The sequence below is a fragment of the Astyanax mexicanus genome, chromosome 2 (assembly GCF_023375975.1).
Source record: "Astyanax mexicanus isolate ESR-SI-001 chromosome 2, AstMex3_surface, whole genome shotgun sequence".
In the NCBI taxonomy this organism is placed as follows: domain Eukaryota; kingdom Metazoa; phylum Chordata; class Actinopteri; order Characiformes; family Acestrorhamphidae; genus Astyanax; species Astyanax mexicanus.
The window spans coordinates 46,599,035-46,619,964 of NC_064409.1; the positions used below are offsets into that span (position 1 = coordinate 46,599,035).

A 20,930-nucleotide genomic window follows, 5' to 3' on the forward strand; every position below is an offset into this window, starting at 1 on the left:
GCGCTTGTGAGCGCAGCCACTGTTCTGATGGTTTGCAATCTGCTAAAAAGTCATTAAGGGCGTTTCTTCATAGCTCATGAAGGGGCAAATGGAAGGAGTGACACAGCAATCCCCCTGCCATGGCACCAAAAAAAAAAAAGAAAAGAAAAAGAAAAACACGCGTCTCCTCTTCCTGTTCAGTTGATGACTTCCTATGGCACCCGTCAGGATGTAATAGTCATATCCTCCCTCCTCCCTTCTCTCGGCTGCACCCAACAGGAAAGCCTTCATTCATATCAGCGCAGAACAACAGGGCCGCGTGTTTCGGCACACGGCCTCCACTTTCACAGGCTAGGAATGCAGTTACAGAGGTGGCAATTTATGTTCTCTAAAACCTTTAAGTCTCTCTGACAGTGAGATGAAAAGCACCAGCGCTATCACAGCCTGGCTTGTTGTGCAGGAGAAATATAGAAAGTCATCTCGGCAGCCTCGCTACAGGGAGACGGGCCATTATTCAGCCCGGGAGCACAAGTCGGGACTGAAACCGGACCCAGCCCTGATCTAGACAGAAGTTAAACACACTCCTGCTACAGAGGCGTCTCAAGGATTTCTCACTCCTGACTCACTCTCTTATCTCAGGAGGTGAGAGACGTACCGTATGTGAATATGCAAAGCAACAGTCGCACTTAAGTCGTATACAAATTCAGACTGACAAAATCTTAAAGTCTTTAAACCTGCCTTATCTAGATTGTATTCAGATTAATTATTGATAATCTAGACAGTCAGAGACCACATTAAATTCGACTTCTGCAAAATGCTGGATCCAAACAGCATTTAAAGGTGGTTTAAAATGTGATTACAATTGGATTTGTACAGACAGTATCTCAGTCTGGATGCTCAGATTGTTTAAATTTAATTTAATTGAGAGTGAGGTTTAAGTGCGAGAGAGGTCCAAAAAGAGCATCGAAAGTTAGTTACTGATGCCGACTGTTACCGACAGCAACCCACGCAGTTGCATTTGTGATGTTCAGACATGCAAAGCCGATCTGATCAGTTGCCAATAGCAGTAAGATTTTCCTCGGGCCCTGTGGGGTTGGGCTAAAGAAAATGGTCTGTGAGGTAGGCCTACTTTTGTGAACAGATCACACTATGTTCCAAAAAAAAGTTAGAATAGTGGAATAATCATGCAGCATCTGCACTGAAAAAAATGATTCTTTGTCTCAACAAGCCATACTTAAAAAAAATCAATAAATACTACTTAAAATATTTATGTTTTTGGATTTACTTAATATAATTGAGTATATGCTATTTAGAAATGTCATTATTCTCTGAACTTAGATTAATACATTGTGTGAACGAATATTTTTTTAGTTGTTTCAACTTCCAGTCAAATTTAAGTTCGTTCAACTTGAGGCTGCATTGATCCTTGTGAAACGTCATCGCCTCCGCCATATTAGTCAGGTCAAAACTAGTGTGTAAACATATTCACAAGTTAAATGTTTTCTTCCTGGATAAACAGCACAACATGATTTATTATCAACACCGTCGATTTATTTTTGTGTTCAGCGGCTTAGGAGCGTATTTTTCAGGTTATCTTACTTAAATTATGAGAAACTGACCTCACCAATATGGCGGCGACGGTGACCCGTTCAGCGGAGAATGCGCATGTCTGGACGCTTGAACGCGCCAAATCGAGATGAAGACGACGCAAGTCATCACCTCCATGGTTCCACTCTTTGCACTACTCGTGTCAGCGCCGGTATGAGAACTTTTACCAGGTAAGAGGAGTTCTGTTATCTCCTGGTGCGCTGCTTCGTGGAACTGTTCCTCTGCGTTATAGCTACAGTTAATTAACTTTATAAATAAAGGAAATAAAACTTTTACTAGTGCAGGAGTTATCTCTGTGTTTTATATAAACCATTAGTGTTGTACTCCAGTCCGGTCTCGAGACCATAGACGAGCGGCCACGGTCTCGTCTCGGACTCGACCTTGTTTGGAATCGGTCTTATATATATCTCTCTTTCAAATCATGTTACCGGGAGAGAACTAAAGCTAGCGACTTGCGCTAACAAACTAATGCTACTGGTGAGAACACTAAATCTAGCAACCAGCTAGCTAACCTTAGCGACTTGCTAGCTCTGTTTAGCGACTTGCGCTAACACACTAATGCTACTGGGGAGAACATTAAATCTAGCAACCAGCTAGCTAACTTTAGCGACTTGCTAGCTAACTTTAGCGACTTGCGCTAACACACTAATGCTACTGGTGAGAACACTAAATCTAGCAACCAGCTAGCTAACCTTAGCGACTTGCTAGCTCTGTTTAGCGACTTGCGCTAACACACTAATGCTACTGGGGAGAACATTAAATCTAGCAACCAGCTAGCTAACTTTAGCGACTTGCTAGCTAACTTTAGCGACTTGCGCTAACACACTAATGCTACTGGGGAGAACATTAAATCTAGCAACCAGCTAGCTAACCTTAGCGACTTGCTAGCTAACTTTAGCGACTTGCGCTAACACACTAATGCTACTGGAAAGAGCACTAAATCTAGCAACCAGCTAGCTAACTTTAGCGACTTGCTAGCTAACTTTAGCGACTTGCGCTAACACACTAATGCTCCTGGGGAGAACACTAAATCTAGCAGCCAGCTAGCTAACCTTAGCGACTTGCTAGCTAACTTTAGCGACTTGCGCTAACACACTAATGCTACTGGAAAGAGCACTAAATCTAGCAACCAGCTAGCTAACTTTAGCGACTTGCTAGCTAACTTTAGCGACTTGCTAGCTAACTTTAGCGACTTGCGCTAACACACTAATGCTACTGGGGAGAACACTAAATCTAGCAGCCAGCTAGCTAACTTTAGCGACTTGCTAGCTAACTTTAGCGACGGGCTAGCTTAACACACTAATGCTACAGGAGAGTATCATTCCCAGTAGATAGTCTACATCAGGGGTCACCAACGTGGTGCCCGCGGGCACCAGGTAGCCCGCAAGGACCTTATGAGTAGCCCACAGGCCTGGTTTAAAAATAGCATTTTTGTTGCTATTCTTTTTTTTTATATCACAGTTGCATTGGTGTAATTTTAGATTATATTTGATTAATATTAGCTTAGAGATAGCCTATAGTTTATATATTATTATACAATATAATGTAATATAATATGTAATATTGTCATTAATTATTAATAATAACATATAATTAAAGGTAAATTGAGAAAATTTGTAATTTCACGAGTGTGTATCAAACTGGTAGCCCTTCTCATTAATTGGTACCCAAGAAGTAGCTCTCAGGTTCAATAAGGTTGGTGACCCCTGGTCTACATGATAAAACACCCTCTATATGTGCACTGTGTTTACGTTTTTGCAGCAAAGATTCACATATAGAGGATACCTAAGTAGCATGAATGTAATAATGATGTAATCAGATTTAAGGGGTGCATTATCTTGGAGGCTGACTGACTGTCTATTACCAAAAGTATTTCATGGTTGGGTGTACAGTTATAAGAGTAAGGTAGACTATCTGCTGGGAAATATTGGGAATATGTTTTATACATAAATTATGTTTATTCAATTAATACATTTTGGCCCTATATTACTAAATCCTTATTGAGAAAGTAATAAAAACAATTCCACAGAGATCATAACTTTGACCCGCATATCATGTGTACTTCACAGTATATCTTGATATGGTTTATATAAAACACATCAGTAAAGGCTTTATTTATGTCTGAAATTTACTGTATTTTATGTTCTTTTGGCGCAATAACGCAGAGGAACAGTTCTGCAAAAAATCGAATCGAAAATCGAATTAATGATTTTTTTATTTGTCAATGTTTGTAGATAAAAGAAGAATTCAAAAGAATTACAACCATTGAGCTGGAAACAACATTCGTTGCAAATTTGGACAAGCACACAGTGAGGCTCCTGTCTTTGTTCTCTGCTAAAGGAGGTGCTGGTGGACGGAAGATGGGTCAACTTCTGGATCTTTTGAAGCAGGTATTATGGTGGTTGACATACTGTATATTATAGGATACTGACATGCTGCCAAACTTGCAGGTTGTACAGACATTAGATACCCTTTTAGAGCTAGTTCCTTTCATATACATACAAACTAAATTTCCAATTAAATTAATGATGGGATTACCAAACAGCAAAAGACAGTAAACAGTTTTAGGGTTTACATACATTAACTACAAAGGAAATTTGTATTGTCTCTCTGATCCTTAAATTTTCTATTGATAGTCACACTAAAAGCAAAATACATCTTGATTTCAGGGTTGCACTACCATGGTTTTAAAATGGTTTCAACATGGTGCAACAACTATGTACTGGTGCTTTTGTAAATCTACAAGGTGCCAGAATGTAACTGCGTTGGGTTGCAAGGTGTGGCATACTGCCCACCCCAATTGCAAATAAAAACTCCAAACCATATATTTAGTTGAAAGCAGTACAAAATCAACATTTCTGATTTTAAAATTGAGAAATCTTACGGTTTAAAATAAAATAAATGCTCAATTTAAGATTTTAATTTGTGTAATACTACTTAACAAAATAGTTTTTTTGGTTACAAGCCAGATATATGATTGGTGTAAAAAGAGTCCCAAGGTTTACCATTTTACATTGAAAAATGTTATTTTTGAATTGTTGCACTGCCCAAGCTGTCTTTTACAGAGTGACGACCCCCCCCCCCCCTCTATCTATAATTCTGCAAAAATCAGTCTCTTTTTTTTATTTTTTATTATTCAATCATTGCCAATTAAACAAATATGGCCACTGACCACGTGCTAAAAGGGGCCCAACAACAATACTAGTTAGTGTAAATTGTAAATGTCGCTAGTTTAATTCCTCTTTCAGGCTTAATGTGTAAAACCCTTAATTTTGAAATGCAGAAATTCGTCCAAATGTAGCATTAAATATGCTTTTTTTTATTTTAGGGTGCTCCATCTGATGAAGTAAAAGAGGATCTTGCACAGCATACAATCAAAATTGTCACCAAAGGTGGTTCTACGGAGGATGACCCATTGGATGTTGGGATTGTGCTGGAAGGCAGAGAAGTACTGTCTGGGTTGTCCAGTGTAGCAAGGGCGTGTGCCTTGTTACTAGGTCTGATCTATGCTGTGAACCTTAGTTACCCCAAACAACTCAGGTACACGTTTGAATTTTGTCAAAAGATGCTGTTAGAACTGGACAGTGGGAAACTTTCACCAAAAGTGCACGCACTGAAGTCCAAGTTGCTGAGTTAAATGTGTGGATATCAGTGTCTCAAAAGAGGTATGTGCAAGTTGCTAAGCAGTAGGTCTCAGGGACTTTTGTTTTGTGTAAAGTGATGCTATTTTTGGCTAATGACATGTTGTCATGTTGTAATATTGAAACATTGCCTTGACTACAACTTTCAGTTTGTTTTATGCACTTTATAGGCTAACAGCAGTGAAAAAAAAACATTTTAAATGGATTTTCTTTAGTTTTGTGTAACTTGCTGCAATTTATGGTCACTGATGTTGTTGGCATATTCTAATGACAGTGTTGTCTTTGTAAGAAGTTTATTGTATATATATATATTTGTAAGTCAGTTTATTGTTTGCACTGTAGTCCCCCCCCCCCATACTTTTACTAGTCAGCCATCAATCATTAGGATTTTAAAACTCCTAAAATGTTTGGATTTTTCAGATGATTGACTGTTAAAGTTGACTGTTAAAACTGGCAAGCTTTTGTTCATTTAAAACTATACAGCAGGTCTCAAGGCCTCTTTAAGGAGTCTGTTTTGTTTTGCACTTAATCTGAATCTGTATGTTGGACTGAGAAACTGAGTTTTTGGTTTCAATTCTTAAATATTTTAGGAATTTAAAAATACTGTACCTCAACTTCATGCATTGTTAATGTATGAGTAAGAAATGTATTAATAAAAATAAATTCAAGTAATACATTTTGTATAAGTCAATTTGTACATTTATAATTTGTTAAGGTGAATATGTAAATTGAGCTTGATTTAATTGAGTTAGACTAACTTAATATTTAAAGGTGAATATGTAAATTAAACTTGATTTCATTGAGTTAGACTGACTTAATATTTAAAGGTGAATATGTAAATTGAGCTTGATTTCTTTGAGTTGGACTGACTTGATATTAAGTTGTATGAGTCTAATACAAATGAGTTGGTGTAACAAAATATTTTTAGTTGAACTTACTTAAAAATTCATCAAGTTGAATTTACTTAAAAAAATTGGTGCAAAACGTTGCCTTGATTTTTTTAAGTAAATCCAACACATGATTTTTTTCAGTGTGCCTGCACCAAGCACAGAGGCGAGCTCTTCCACTTGTACACAGCTGCAGCCTATCCGCAAAGCTAAATTTGTCTAACCATAAGGTTTTGTGGACTCGGCAACCTCGCAAGAAAATGGACATTTTTGGAGGCTCAAAATTCAAGAAGTACAGGAACTTACAACTCTTAAATATTAAACTTAAATCAGGCTCATAATCAGAGTTCATGGGGTGGGCCAGGGCAAAAGTTTTTAGGCCCCAATCTAAGCTCTAGCAGACAGCCATGTCAATAGACTGTTTATTTATTTGTTTGTTGCTACTTGTTTATTTCTATGCTAAACTTACAAATATGTTTTTTGTGTTTTATACTGACTAGGAATCTATCCTAAAGACTTGAGACGTGACCTGGACTTGCATTTTGTGATTTGTGAAGATCTCTGATAGAGACGGAGTGTAGACGCTGCACACATCACCACTTTGGCGTGAAAATGCTGCTCTGCTACTCTGGGCTTTCTGTGGCGATCACTTTGAACCAGCTCAGCAATGTCCTTTTGTTTCAGTACACAAAAAAAAAACACAAGCTTTCGATTTCTATGCCCCCAAATATTGCTGATGTGTGAAGAACTGGATTTGTGGTACATGATCAGGATTATGCAAGGGCCGCACAAGCGGGAGTAACCCGATCAGAAGCGACCGGACAGCACTTTTTCCAGTGGCATTAACCGCACAGTCTCTGCTCGAATGGTGATGGCTCTCAAATTCAGCAAAAAAAAAAAAAAAACTTCTTTACATTTCCGGCTTAATCTGTGCATTCTCCAGCTTATGTCTCACAGCGTCACAGTTCCGCTCTGTCTGTTCTTGCCCCGAGAGCCATTTAGCAACTTTCATGTTCCATTGGTAATGCAAGAAAGATCCTGAGGATAACGTGGGCTGTGTAAGACTGGCTGTCGCATCACTTTGACGCATGATCTGCCTTCAACCCAAAGCCTTGAACCAATATTCTGCTCAGGGCCGATATGAGTGCCATCTGTTTATGATGTGTACTCTGTGTCTCTGGCTGTGTAAAATCTCTCCGTATCTAAAGCTTCGCCAGGCCCTAAGAGTGCATCATGGCTCCCTAATTCAAACACAGTGAAATAGGCTCATGTTCCTGTTCGCTAGGCACCGCACTGAGCCAGCGCTTCACACTCGCGAACCAGCAAACTCTTCTTTCAGAGCCCGTGCTTTACACAAAGAGACCCTGCCACCGAGTGCCAAAGTGCTTAGCATTTAGATAACATTTGTGCAGGAAGGGACAGGTCTGCGGCAGCTTGGACGAGGGGCGTCGGCAGCCCCGAAGGCCGGATCTGGTCCTGCGGTGCCCTGGCAACGAGGGACGCAGCCCAGGCTGCCATGACAGCTTGGAAGCTCACAGGGGGTGATGGGATACTGGAGGAGAGGAGCTCATATTAGGCTGAGGGAAGGGTAGGGGGGAGAACCGAGGTGTTTTATAATAACGCCCACCCCGCCGAGTGCACAGTTGCCCATGGAACATGAAAACGACCAAATAAAAGTCCATGAAAAAATGATGACCAGCCTAATTCGGTGTTGTTTTCTGCCAAACGGATCCGAGGAGGGGAAGAGCTTGGCTTAAATAGAGATATACACACCGCAAGAGTCTAGAAACAGTATGTAACGTAGTGATGAAATTTGGACAATATAAACTGAGTTAAGCTCAATTAAACAAGATTAGTTTTACAGGGGGAGTAACGTAATTTCCTCACAATATGTCTGTAAAATATATCAACAGTTCAAACAGGACAAAAATCTGACTGAGATGGGAGTGGCAAATCAATTTAAGTACAGATGCCACCTCCAAAGAAACAAATAGAATCCTGTGACTGCTGATAAAATATTAGAGAATTCCGTCGCTGTCCAATAAAAAAAACACTTATCCAAAACAACAAACAACTTTATAGAAGATAGAAAAAACCTTGTAAACTTTCTGGAAAATGGAAGTCAATGTAAAAAGAGTTTTTTTCAGGTCATTTTGAAGTTTTTCTATTGGTCCGTTCATCAAGAAATTTTGGCACAGTGTAAGGGACAGTTTGTCTGTTCAAATTATGTTATGAACTAAAAACAATGGACAACAATTGAGATAAGTGTTTTTCATTGGACAGCGAAGATATATAACTTCTTATTACCCATTTACTGTAATAATAATATTTTAGCTGTTCGGCTACTCTACACAATCACTTGCCTTAAACTTCCTGAAACAGAAATGTTGTACTTTTGTTGTACTTCTTTTTAGCTGGTCTTCTGGATTTGAGATCTGTATATCATATTACAACTCCAGGCTAAGCGGACCCTGGGGAGCTGAACTTGGGACCCGCGGCACCATTTAACCGGTGCTGGTCTTAGCGGTGGCATGGGGGAATAAACGAACCACGAGTTCCATAGGAGCTCCACAGCTTCTCAGGGAGTACCTAATGAATTGGGTTTAGACAGTTGGATTCTCTCTTTATCTCGCTCTCTATTCGCTCGCTCGTGCTATCCCCCATGCTGTTGATTTGGGACGATATATATATATATAATTCTGACTTAATCGATGAAGTTGTCTGTTCGAGTGTGAGTACAAGTACATTAGCAGACAAATATAAAATACTAGAGACCCAGACTTGAGTAAAGTACCCTAAGTGCTCTATGAAATAAAGTGATTTGAATAGTTTGTTGAAAAATGTTTTTTAAGCATTTTTTGTACTTAAGTATTTTTAAATTGAAGTAGTGTATTGTAAAATAAAATTCTCAAGTACTGAAAGTAAAAGTACAGTACTATGTTATTAGTGTAGTTATAACAGAAAGCAGTGGAAAGTTCTCAGGGCTAAAGGCAGAACGGGAGCAGCGTGGTCTTTTTACAAGATCAGCTTGATCACCTGATTCTCTTAAAGATGAGCAGCTTTTTCAAACCTGGTGACAGTGCAGAGCATCTACCGCTCTGGCTTTAGTGATAATGTGGGTTTAAAATGATTCCTAACATTTTTATAATTGTAAGGAATAATGATACAGCAAATAAAAATTGCATTGGAGATGGAAATTTGTAGTGGAATAAAAGAGGAAGTTGGAGAAGAAATAGATCTCCAGCTGATAAAAATACAGCATTTTAGTACTTAAGTACAGTAGTAAAGTAGAATTAGTATTTCCTTACTATAAATCTCTGTAAATTAGCATGATATCAGGTACTCATCTCTATTCATCCCTACCCATACCTTTACACTTAGCGCTCAACCAGTGTTAATACTATAAGCAGCAGCCAATCAAGCACAGTGTACTCTCAACCGGATACGACCTCAGTGACCCAGAACAAAGTGCCAGTCTATATCTTGGCATACAGATACACACACATTCACACACACTTACTAGGGTAAATCAGAGTAACCAATTAACTTAAACCATGTTTTTAGACTGTTGTGGGAAACCAAAGACCACAGAATAATCCCCCAGACACAGTGAGAACATGCAAACAACACTCAGATAGGGACTTGAACCCAAGACCCCAGTTCTAAAGAGGCAAACATGCTAACCACCAAGCCACAGTGCCACGGGTATTAAACTGGCTGACATCCAGACACACCAAAAACAGCATCAATTAAGCCAATCACCTGAGCAATTATGCTCATAAATGTCCTAAACCAACCGAATGTCACACTAACAGTTAATATTGAAAACGACACAGGCGTGAAGTAATTTTGCAGTCTTCCAAACTGGCATAATGAGCTTCACCCACTACGACTCGTGAATAGCTTGAGGCCGTAATTTAAAATCATAATTTTTATAGAAATGCTTCTACTTGCACAACGCCATGTAGGCAATAAGCACCTCAGTCTGACTAAAACGGTCCATTTAAAATCTTCAAAAAGTATTTACTTCTTAACCCCTGCGCTGAGAAAGAATGAGAAAGAAAAATCTATTAAACTAAGAGTGTGTTCTGAAGGTAATTCAAATTTTTCTAGTTCTCTGTCTGGGGCCTATGCTTAATTTAACAATTAGATTAACAGTAGGGGGGAGCTCTGCTGTGGAGGGGGTTGTCACCTTTCAGCAAACACACATACACCCACACACACACACACACACACACACACACACACACACGTAAAACCCAAAACACAGAGCTGTGTACACATTGTTCACGTTCATTCCCGCTGACTTCACTCCCCACAATATGGTGATTAGGTGAGGGGCCAAACCCCTGCTGAGCCCCCAGAGGAGTGATTGACAGCTATGACCCCAAGTGGATGTGGAAGACACAGGAAACGACACAGAACCACGCCGCCTGCGCTCGAGGGAGAGCGGGCCGCGGCGCCGTTAGCGAGAAAGCAGAGCAGAGGCAGGGAGGGGAAGAGGCGCTTAAATCTGCGATGCAAATCTCTCGCGCATCTTTCAGCGCTTAAAAAGGCAATGCACTCGCAGGCTGCACTGCTTAACAAGGGCTGAGGCACCACCTGGTAGAGAGAGGCAGACGCGTCCCATCCTTTTCTGCTCTGACAACACTAATACCACTGGGCTTAGCGGCCTTGGGGAGCGAGAGAGTGTGATAGAGAAGAGCGGGGGGACAGAAAACAGAAGCAAACAGGCTGGAGATTAGATAGCTGCATGTAGAGAAGACGATTCAAAGAGGTAGACTAGACTTCAGAACGAAGACAGAGACCTGACCAATATATTTTTTCTCCTATAATGTCTATGCATGTCTTTGGTCCGATCACCTGATCAGAAATCAGGCAGATCCCGTATTTTTAGAGGATAAAAATCAGTTTTCTCTTTCCAAAAAAAAAAAAAAGAATGCTATGTATTCAGCTACATTAGTGTTAATGTCCTCCATTAAATCTCTGTTAAGCTCATTAACTCAGATACTGAGTAATGTAAATTAAGTGTTTAAGTGGTTGCTACAGGTGTTGGTTGCTAAGGTGTTGTTGTATGATTGCTAAGGTGTTTCTATTCACCCTTTTCTGCCACGCCCAATTTCAAGAGCATCTTTGGTCAGTTCATATTAGATGATTTATGGTAATACTCTATTTAAAGTAAATACAGTCTAAAGTAGCTACTGCTGTGGACACTGATCATAAAGTAGCTAGACATTGCAACCCAAACAATTCAGCAGGATATTACTAAACATTGTTTACAGCTATTTTGGGAGCATATGTGGGGACACCACATAGCTATAGCCAGGTTTGCTAGGTTAACTACTAAGCTAGCCTTTCAAAGACAAGGAGCTGCATCTGTGGGTGAAGGAGCTAAATTTCAAACAAAATCTATTCGAACATCTGTTCTCACTATTCTGTGAAGGGAAGCTCTGTTATAAAGTGTCAGTGTTATGTAGCTGCTTGCTTAAGAGCTAATCTATGAGTGCGGGAGTATGGATGTGTGTACTGGGTAAACCTCCACTAAACGGTAAGGGCAGATATACGGGTGTTTGGAAGGATCTCCTTCAACCACACGTGCAATCTTCCTCAGTTGAAGGTGGTGGATGGAAGTTAAATGGTGATCTTTTTGTTTTGTTCAAATCATTATTGTTCAAGCAATCTTCTCCTTTTCTTCTAATTACTGTAACCAACCAACCAACCAACCATCGAACTGACTGACTAACTAACTAACTAACTAACTAACTAGCTAACTAACAAGTGTATGCACGGGAAATTCCAACACAACTCCTTTTCTTTGCACAAAATAAGATATGGTGGAACGTAAAAACTTTTCTTGATAGAGCTGCATCCAGAAACCTTTGGCAACTACTAACAACAACAGGTTGCAAGGTATCAGTAGCATTTAGACTGTGGTGAGGAAAAAATTCAATAGTCCCGTTTGAACATATTTATTTAAGGGGGTTTCTGAAATCACTGGTAGCTTGTTAAGACTAACATTGTGAAAGAACATGACAAACAATGTAGTAAAAGTAAGAAAGATCACATTTTAAAAGAATCATATTTAAAAATGTAAATTAAGGGCCTACACTTTCTACAGCATCTCTGCTCTTAGTGTTAACAGGCTATTAGCCCTCTGTTTGTGCAGTAACTCTGTGTTCGCCTTTATGCTATATTTGTGGATGTTTATGTACATGAAACAATTTCTGCCGAGATTTCTCTGTAGATAGTCCAGTATCTGGGGTTAACCTGTTTAAGCTTTTGTTTTATTCCACACTGAACTGAAGCTGAAATCAGCATGAGTAGGATGTCGAGCAGGAGAGACAGGTGCAAAGCAGACAAAGCTTTTTTAAAGCTCAAAAAATAATGACAACTCACACAAAGCAAGGAGACTGGGTAGGACAGATGCTGAATTCATATGCATGGATCAAGTTTTCATCTACACTGTGGAAAAGTGTGAAATCATACAAATGCTTTAACTGTTCAGCCCCAGCTACCAGCTAGAGGTGGAAATCACAGGGCATCTCATGATACGATATAAATACAATATGTTGACCATGATGACAATGATAAGTTTCAATAAAAGTATCAATATCTGACACCATAAATCGGCAATTTATTGAAAATGATACAATATATCGCAATATTGATTTTTTGTCCCACCACTAATCCAAGCCACCAAGTAGAAATGACTTCCTAGGGATAAAGGTGTGGCCTCCATGGTCTGTTGGTCAAAAAAGCAGGAGAGAGAGACACAAACACACAGGGATTCTGTGAACTTAAACATTCCTTTATTTTAGGGCTGCTCTCCACTACACCCAAAACAAACTCAAACAAGCCTGATAGCTCTTTAGGTGGACTTTAAATGTGCTCACTTGGGCTAATTTGGTCATTTCTCTCAGCTGGGCACCCCTGAGGAGGGCCGTATCGTGACGTGGGGGCGGGCCAATGATTCTCTCTCCTCGCCCCATGACAATACATATATACAACCCACAACTACAGTAAAACAGTAAAACATTTTTTTATAACAGCAAGGTCTTGTATTTTACTTGAAAAGATGTAACTGAAGTAATTGACCTAAGGCTTTATCTCATAATTGGTGAAAAAAATGTGCATTTGTGTGCATTTCTTTCCATATAAAAGCATTCATATTGAACTAGATACATTTTTTGTTGTGGTGTTGAAACTGATATCAAAAACTGAAGAATTACAGTGGCGCTGTTACCCCTGTTACCTTGGGAAATAAATCACAAATATTGATATATCTAAAGTATTTATACAATATAAAAAATGACAATATCTTAATATCACACCTGCTACACAGATTATCATCTGTTTGTGATATAATTTCAAAAAAGAAAATGAGTATGAGTGGGTTGTGTGGAAATGGTTTGCTTTCCAGAAGGATTAAACTCAAAGTACAGCAAAGTACAGTCTTCTGCAGATTATACCAAATAAACACTGAGCTATAACAGCTTTATAACAGCTTTATAACAGCTTTATTTCCCCAGCTTTATTTCCCCATTGGCCTAATCCAATGCAAAATGAGCGCAAAAAGAGTGCAAATGTATTTTGTTTATGTTTCATGTTTTAGCTAAAAAATTAGATATTTAATATTTAAGTATAATTAGAGTGCTGTGGTTTGGATGTTACAAATAATTACTGATAGTTTACCATTATATATTATTAAGGTTCATCGTTTCACATGGTTTATCACAATTTCTCTTATGCATGTCAAGATATGTGTTTTAAGATATGAGATTGGCTAACTAACTGACATTACTGATGTAATCAGAAGATGAAGTGCATGTCAACCCACTCAATGTTTCTGAATCCTGGTCCTGGAGGCACTCTGCCCTGCACATTTTATTGGTTTCCCACTAAACACCCCTATGTGTAACACCCCCTGCATCTCTGAAAGAGCTTGTTAATGAGCTGATTAGTTAAATCAGGTGTGTTGGGAGAAGGGAAAGTAATAAATATGCAGGGCAGGGGGGCTCCAGAACTAGCCTTGAGAAGCCTGGATTATATCATTTAAATATAGTATAAATAAACTTAATTCGTAATTAGCATGTTATTACTGAATTCATTACTCGTTTCGATCTCGTTACGGAGGGAATTATTCTGCATGTTGCATGTTTCATTACACAGAGTGCATATTTAAGCCAGTTTAACAAGATTTAGCATAGCACAGTATGTGGAAATGTAAATGAAGCACAGTCGGTTCATTTTTGCCCAGTCTATTCTTGGCATATTTTAATATTTTATTTATGTCACACGGTCCAGCGCTCATTTCTATGAATTGTGCTGATGAAAAACAAATAACACAATCCAACAACAAAAAAAAGAATCCCTGCCACTACAATATGTGCATAAATTGTTGTAATAATGTATAACTTAGAACTAATCATGATAATCTTTATCAGAAAAGGATAAGCTAATGTTATTTTGCTTACCTTAATCTACTGAAATATGTGATATTTTGAATTTCTGGCTAATACTGGAATGTTTCACAAAATGTCCAGTAGACTGTGTCCTACTATGGCTGGGCAATATATTGTCAAATATTGATATAGATTCAAATTAATGTTTTTTTATAAGAACATGCATTGTGTGTGCTGGTTTGGTGGTTGTCTTCACCAAGACAAAAGTGGGTCTCGTCACTGAAAATGACCATTCTGCTTTTATCTTATTGTACAAACAGTTCCATGTGGGGAGGCACCATGGTCAGAGCCCAAATCAGTGCTTTTTTGTCTTTTCTATAAGCATTTTGACAGCCCACAGTTACACCAATAAGGACCTATATCTATTCTGAAGGCACAATCAGATACGATATTTTATAAGATCAAGACAATGCTTGTCCTCATGCTGCTGCCAATACTATGTGTATCCCCAATTGAAAATGTGTTGGATGCTATTAGACAATACTCCTACTGCAAATCTCATTCATTACACACTACTTCTGTATGTGTAGCTCAATAAATATTGCCCATATATGTCTATTTTCTTTTTTATCATTTATTGTTACTTATAACCATTATCTTCTTTCCGAAAAGCATCCAAACAGCACTTCCTCCTGTTGTTACACGTCATACTGCAACCAACCAGCGGAGGCACTAGAGGCACTTCACTTCTCAGAGACACTGCACCTCTCTATGATTACATACAATCACTGGTGTAAACTGACTCACACACACATACATATACAGATTTAAGCCAAACAACTTCAAAATATATAAATGTAAATGCTTTTACCTGCTTCCAGAAGTCACGAGAAGGAGCAGCAGCAGAGAAAAAAAGACAAAAGAAAAAAAAAGAAAAGAATTAGTATAAATATGCAGAAACTGCTGTAAGAAATAACTGTAATATTATTAACAATATTATTGTCATTGACATTGATAAATAGCATAATAATGCATTTATACATTACTTTTCAAGAGCAATTAACTTATTATAATATAGTTAAGAACATTTAGACAATGAAATTGGAATATAAAGCTGTTACATGTTTAAAATAAAAAATAAATGAAAGATAAAAAAAAAAAACACACTTTTTGACTTTTTTATAGAGTCAACATCCTAGCTTATTTATGTTAATGGGTTCTCTATAAACTAAGAAATGCATAATATGTAATACTGAGGTCAGTACAGATAAATATTGAAGAGGGATTATTGTGAAAGGTCTGTAGCCACATCCCATGTGGGGTGTGAGAAAATATTGATATATCAAAGTATTGCAATGTTTTGTTTTGCAATACTAAATCTATTTTCTAAAACACTGTATCGACTGTATTCCATTTATTAGCTTAAGATGTAAAGATTGGTATCTGACAGTGGTTCATTTTGTGTTGTGATCAAACCTCTTCCACTAGAGAGCAGTGCTATACTCTGTGGTTAGATCCCACTGCTCTGATTATATGAAAAATAAACTCTTCTGTTATTCAGATATTATATAAAATATGGATTTTTTATACTTTAAAAAGTTTTTATTACAATATAGGTTCAAATTTAAACAAATGCCTTATATTGTGTTGCTTATAGTACTGCAATACATTGTTATATATTTTGAATTGTAAGACCTGTATCGAGATACGTATTGTATCGCAATAAAGTTCTTCCCAATACACAGCCCTACCTACATCCCGTTACATCCCTGTGTGGGTTTTTTTTTTTTTTTTTTGCAAAAGAACGTACAGAATTCAAAAAGCAAGACAGACAGAATTAAGAACAAAAGCGAAAAAGAAAGGAAAGCTTGCCAGGAAACAATGGCTGCATCCTGTAAAAGAGATAAATGTTTGGAACCTGACTGCAGTAATCCAGATCCACTAAGGCATTTCATCATACTTCATTAGGCTCGCCGCTCTCATTAAACACATGCATCACTGCTAGAATGAAGCGCCTGAGAAATTTTCTGTACAAATTGTTTGCGAGACAAACCTATTACTTTACTCCGCCTCATTCATTCCAATTCCGTTTTATTCGCTGTAAAGCGCATTCGTCACAAAGCAGCTTTACGGAAAATTTACACCCTGAATGGCCGAGGCAGGGGTGACAGTAGCGGGAAGAAGAAGGAAGAAGCAGACAGAGCAGGAAGGAGGGGTGAGGGCTGGGGGGGTGAGAGGGAGGAGGAGATGTGCAGAATGTTTTATGAACCAAGAAATGTTCCATTAGTCATGATGAGGACGGCTTGGAATACCAGTAATCCAGGGGCTTCTATGATAACGACCTTAATTATCTCATTAATCCCAGTTATTCTGCTGAGGTGTCTGTTATCTTTCGCGACTGAGGCGCGTAAGTGACACTTGCCACCGCGGCTCCGCACCGAACAAATGAAGCGTCCACGAGCATGTCAAACTCCATCTAGCTCGCAGAATGGACTGAGCAGGGGAAGGACTTAAAAATAGGTCTTTCGTTTGTTCGGCAAAAACGATAGAAGTGATAGAAAGCAGATACACGCTGGAAAACTGGGCAATGCTTCTGACTGTACATTCCCTGCCTGCCTTCAGGCAGTTGATGAGGAGGGGGGGGGGGTGGTTCTGGTATGGAGCCTGCAGCCGCTAAGCTGTGGTGGCAGCCTAATTTCTAGGCCACAGGGAAAAAGAAGGGGAAAAAGAGAGAGAGAGAGAATAGGAGGGCGAGAAAGAGAGAGAGCTAGAGCGAGAGACTCAGGTGTGCTGCAGGTGAGGGAGGTCAGTGCGTGTCTCTCTCTGTGATAAGCGCCCCTCCCTCCCTGAAGAACTGAGTGAGGCTGTGACTGAGAAACAATAGCAGGCGGTCGAGCTTTATAACGAGCCGAGAGGGGAGCGGTGAGCGAGAGAGAGTGAGAAAGAGAGAGAATGAGAGAGAAAGAACAAGAAATAGAGAGAGAGAGAGAGAGAGAGAGAGACTGAGCTAATTATGGTGGCCCCCTTTTTCTTTGACCCCCCCACCACACACACACAACACACAACACACACTCCGCTCCCTCTCTTTCACTATCTCTTTATGGTGTTCCTGAGTGCTGCTTTTACTTCTTTCTCTGCTTCTCTCCTCTTCCGTTCTCTTGCTTGTTCTTTCTCACTCTCACATTATCTCTCTCTCTCTCTCTCACTCACTCTCTCTCTCTCTCTCTCTCTCTCTCAGACTTACAGAAAGTAAGCTGGAGGGGGGTTTATCCTGGCTGTGCTCCAGCAGAACTGAGAAAATTACTCAAAACTTCCCATCATCAGTGTGTAAGTCAGCATGTGTGTTTAAGTCTGTGTGTGTGTATGTGTGTGTGTGTGTGTGTGTGTGTGATTGCGGAGAGGGGTTAGAGTTGAAGAGGGAGGCAGGAGAAAGGAAGGGTATAAAATGACTGAAGACTGCAGACTGAAGTTGGAGAGCAGCAGTGATTGAGAGGGATGGATATAATGTGAATTAAGTGCATAGAATGGAGGAGGTGGAGGAAGAGGAGGTGGAGGAAGAGGAGGAGGAGGAGTAGAAGGAGCCAGACAGTTAGGTGACACTGCCAAAATCACCCTTGAAAGATTTTTTTTTTCCGAGACTTGGCAAGTTTGGGCACTTGGAAAGGGCAAACTCTGGGACAATTAGCATCTCAATACCTTTCATGGGAAAATTTAGACCACTGGCTACACACTTAAAACATCTCTGCCTCAGTGTTCTTGGCTCGCGTCGCTGCTCCAAAAACAACTTTAAAATATGTGGCATTTCTTTAAATAAGAAGTTTTCGTGTGGGAACCGAAATGTTTCTTTAGTGGCACAATTCCAAAGATGAATTCCACTGGTGGCACCATTAATTTAAAAGTTTTATTCTCTTCCATTCGGAATCTTTTCTAGAACTATTGGCCCGACACAGTAATTTCAGGGTATTTTCAGGGCGTTTAGTGATATTATAACTGTTAACTGCAGAAACACTACAGCCACTGAGACACTGCGCAGTATTCACTTGATCTAAATTACTTCTAGTAGTAACGTGTGAACCTTTTAATAATAAGGTAATGCATCGTGTGTTAGAAATGTATTGAAATTTGTATTGTAGCGTCATACAAAAGTGATCTTGACTGGAATGCAACTGTGGCCAGCCCAGGCTTTTTTAATGGACTGGTTACATTAAGCCTGATCCACATCCTGCAGCTACAGCAAATGTTCTTAGAAGACAACAAAGCTGTATGAGATCCTGAGTGTGTTGAAATACGAGGGAAAAAAAACACACTGAGACATTGGAAAAAGGCTGAAAGGCTTAACAAAGTGTTTAAACAACAAAAACATATTGTAGGAAATAAACTATTTGCTATTGTTCAAGGGTCCTTTATTAAATGCAATGGTTTATACTATGAAAAATCAAAGCCTAAATTAATCTTTGGATTGGCGTGAATTTCCAATTTTAAAGCCACTTCCTTTATTAAAAAAAAAAACAAAAAAAACAATGATCCCAATACATTTGTTTTATAAGCATAATCAAATTGTTCAGATGTTGGGCTCATTTTGTACATATGCAGAGTCGTGATTACTTAAATGGCCCATAAAACATTTTTGGCTTCAGCCCTTGGAGTGCATGAAGTATGTTTTATACATACATGTTGAGTATTTTCACATATTCAATATACATAGCAATCTGCATGTGGTTACAATTTTTATCCCATTGTCGCATTATTATTCCACAATGCAAGAACAGTATTAGAAAACAATGGCAGATATGGAGGCAAAAACTATGGCAATGGCAGTTATAAATGTTTGCAAAGTAGCAGGTTATCTTGTCCTGCTTGTACAAAATATTAGTTTGTGATTTGCAACCATTCATTTTGGCTTATTTTTTTTGCCATATGGGCATCTTCACTATATTCTCTGATCATGTTTTGATATCATAGTTTTAGAGAGTCGTTACTTTTTTTTTTTTTCAAAACTATATAGAAAGACAATATAAAATTTGAGGTTATATTGTGTTTTTTTTTCTCAAATGATTCTGTCAGTAACTTGAGTCATTTCTGAAGATGGTTATAGTGTCAGCTAAACAATTACTAAAAGTGTCTTGAATGAGTTTATTATATGTCTTATAGTCATATGTCATACTAAAGGACTATCACTACAGGATGTGTTTGTCAGCCCTCCTTGCATCAGCAAGCATTATTTTGCTGAACAATAGAATGACTTTTAAACTAGACAATTGGGTCAGAATAGTATGTGTGGGGTAAAGCTATGGTTGCATATGGTTGATTTTTAGTTTACTATAGGCCTGTCACAACAATATTTTGCTGCTGATTTAAAATTGTATTTTATTTAAAAATATATATTGTGTTAAATTATATTATTATAATTGTATTAATTAAAGGCCACTGCCATAATGATAACAGAACAGCATAATAACACATTCATACCCTTTTTAAAGACAACAACATTTTAAATAATCATAGTTTGAGAAATATATATATATTTTTTTTCAACTACTGCAGTCCACACTGTGTGTATATAGTCACAGTTATTAAAGCATTGGTGATATTTGAGTAAATTCAGTTAAATAAGTATACAAACATACAAATAAACACAATAGAAAATATCACAATTATTATTATAATAGCTTTATTATTATATTATTGAGGTCATGTCCATTTTTTTGTATAATAAATCAGTAATGTAATTATCATGAAAGGCCTGGTTTACAACGTTATTTAAACACACAAATTGTCCCTTATACTGTGTCACAATTTCTTGATGAATGGTCCAATATAAATTCTCCATTAAAAAAACCTGAAATAAACTTTTTTACATTGACTTCCATTGTATGAACAAGTAAAAGTAAGGCCAACTCTCACAGACGAAGAACCAACAGCAGAATCATGTTACTGGTGATGTTCTCTACAAGCAGCAGGTTAATAAATATATATCGGCAGTGCTGGTTAATAGTCAATCACACAGTGCAAATATGCAGTCCTCCACACACACAATGCCAGACTTTGAAATATCCAGTCTCCTTGCTCAAAGGCAGGAATTAAAGCCAATTTGGTGATAATGTGTATATGAGAGCATTTTGGTGTGTGTACACATTAGTAGGTTGGGTGTGTGTGTGTGTGTGAGAGAGAGAGAGAGAGAGAGAGAGGGTGGGTAGTGTCCTCTGTTGGAAAGGGAAAGAAGAGAGACCCCAGCCGGACTCTTCAATCACACTAAGCCCCAGTAGCCGCGGGCAAACTCTACCAATTAGCTACACACTGCATCTGACCCTGCCTTCATTAGTGTGCGCGCACACACACACACACACACACACACTTATACACACACATACACACACCTGACCCTGACTTCATTAGAGCATGAGGGCACTTAG

General features: G+C 38.6%; 1 protein-coding gene and 1 long non-coding RNA gene across 2 annotated transcripts in view; one reads left to right on the forward strand and one right to left on the reverse strand.

Moving 5' to 3' along the window:
- plxnb2b (plexin b2b) overlaps nt 1-20,930 on the reverse strand; it is a 295,240-nt gene that overhangs the window by 229,304 nt on the left and 45,006 nt on the right. The window lies entirely within an intron of this gene.
- Nucleotides 1,178-5,900, forward strand: LOC125798995 (uncharacterized). Its single transcript, XR_007437775.1, has 3 exons — nt 1,178-1,757; nt 3,822-3,977; nt 4,916-5,900. It is a non-coding gene; the product is annotated as an uncharacterized LOC125798995 (long non-coding RNA).